Source organism: Pararge aegeria, chromosome 4 (genome assembly GCF_905163445.1).
Source record: "Pararge aegeria chromosome 4, ilParAegt1.1, whole genome shotgun sequence".
NCBI lineage: Eukaryota > Metazoa > Arthropoda > Insecta > Lepidoptera > Nymphalidae > Pararge > Pararge aegeria.
This window is the reverse complement of record NC_053183.1, coordinates 15,445,061-15,447,506: the sequence shown is the minus strand read 5'-3', so window position 1 is coordinate 15,447,506 and position 2,446 is coordinate 15,445,061.

Genomic DNA, 2,446 nt, shown 5'->3' with positions numbered 1-2,446 from the left:
AAAAATATATGTATGAGTTTTCATATAAAATGAGATGAAACCTTTTCCCCAACGTATTATTTAACTACCTATAAACTTGCCCTACACACTTCTCTATTATAATATCATGTAAGTGTCATATTGAATATAATTTTATAAACGTCGACAGCCTGATGACCTTGATTTTTTCAAATTCGGTAGATAATAGCTAAATGTGAGACTTGATATTGGTGCTTAATTAACATGTTGTACACAAATCTCTTTAATAAATTAAATCAACAGGTCTCAAAGAAGTTTCATCAGACCTATAGTCGTAAAAATGTAATAGGCCCGTTTTGACACTTGTCATCGCGACGTAACTAGTTATGGAACCATAAGACTCTGTACTCGATACTCACGATAAATCAATTCAAGTTTGTATCAGTACTTGATAATATCATTATTATGTATTGTAAAGTGTTCGTTCGTTCAAAGTATTCCTTTAACTTCACAACCAATACGCGTGACTGGCTGTTGATTATACGTCCACTTTTCAACATGTTGAAACAGAGTTAGTACTATATAACAAAAAACACAAAAATCGAGTCAAATCACTATGTTTAAATTAATGTCCAAAATAGAAGAGCCATAGTTAACGTAATAGTAAACAATATATATCAAACTTAAACGAGCGCACAGTCAACTTTACAAGATGAGGAACGAAAAACTGCGCAGTGCGCACGGGGACGCTTCAGTCATGTGCCGCTTGGTCAGATACATCATCTCAGACTCATTATTTAGAACCCATTTTGAGAACCAAGCTCATTCTTTGCAGTAAAGATAACTACACAATATTTAATTTCGATATTCAGTAAAAAAATGGTTACAGCTCTATTATAAAAAAAAAAAGACTGAGAACGTAACTGTTTTTTGAACGTTTCGCAACAATTATAAATTGCATGATACTATGAAGTAAGCGCAAAAAGAATAATCGCGATATATTCTTTCATATTATTTAACGTCCCAAAAAAATTTACGTATTTTTTAAAACACTGTATGTAATTGTTTTTAATTTTTTTGTTTCTTTCATTTTTGTTCTAAGTTACATTCTATGGTCTTGCACAAATGTCAAAACGGGCCTATTACATTTTTCCGACTAAAGTGGTATATTAGCCTCGGTGGGGAAGAGTAGGTTCCTAGGTGAAGGAAGAGTAATGTCCATAACTGAGTTTTTATTCTAAGGCCCAAAAATGTATGGTTATTGAAATAATTACTGAAATAAGCGGTTACGTTAAAATGAAGCTCATTTAAAGAAATCCGACTTTAGAATGAATAAAAAAATTTGGAATAGTTTTTTCGTATTTTAGTTCTGCGTGTCACGTTCAACCTTTTGTTGTCCGTTTGATTCTAATTGATTCAAAGATAAACTAACTCGTTTCAATAAGCCAGGCCTATAGACTTACACGAAATTAATGAATCGATTTAGATGAAACTGTTCCTAAGTTGAAGTCAATGTAAGCCAATAAGAAAATAAAAAGGAGTCAGAATCCCATTCATAGTTTCCGAACAATGAGTATTCATTGTTCTGAGCTCAATATTTGTGGAATAATAAATGAACATGCCTTCCTGACTTCCAATTTTTTTGGAATTATGTATCTAAGTTTCATAATTAAACCTTTTCTTTAATTTCTATCAAAATACAAAATAGAACCAAAGAGCATTGCATAGCATTATTTTTGGGTACAATTTAAATCCCCGGTGTTAATTTGAACTAATTGATGATGATAATAAGAATTTAGTTATTCGATCGAAATTTACAAAAAAAAAAATCTTTTGTTAGTTCTTGTTAGTGTGATTTTTAATAAATTCATAAGTTAGTGTTAGTATGTTAGGCCTTATATTAAATGTATCCCATAGGATGGGTGAAAGTGTCGTACATATCTTTCCAAACTTTTCTATCTTGGGAAGCTTTCATCCACTCAGTCCCAGCGATGTGAATTATATCATCATCCTATCTTTTCTTAGGCCTGCCCACGTTCCTTTTACTGGCTGGGTCCTTCCCATTTTGTTAGAATTGTGTCCATCTACCATCTTTGCATCTGGAGATATGATCCATCGTCACATAACCATAGCAATATTTTATCTTATTTTTTATTCTTTTGGTATATACCCAAGTTTGGCTTCCATATTATGTTAGATTTGGTAAAATACAAGTGTCCATAACTATGAGAATTTCTTTCTGAGATCATTTTTCAGTGAGATTAGAATCGGGGGACACGGTAGTGCCCCCGCGATTCCTTCTGTCTTCTTCATTGTTAATTAATTATTAACACATTTTTTTTGAATTAATAAAATATAACAGAGGTTTTTGAGTATACAAGCTGTCGACACTTCTAGAACCCAGAGCCATAAGATATTTAAAAAAAGAGTGAAATTCATAGAGAAAAGACTATAAGTATAAAGGAGGCTATTAGCGTTTTTTCTGAAT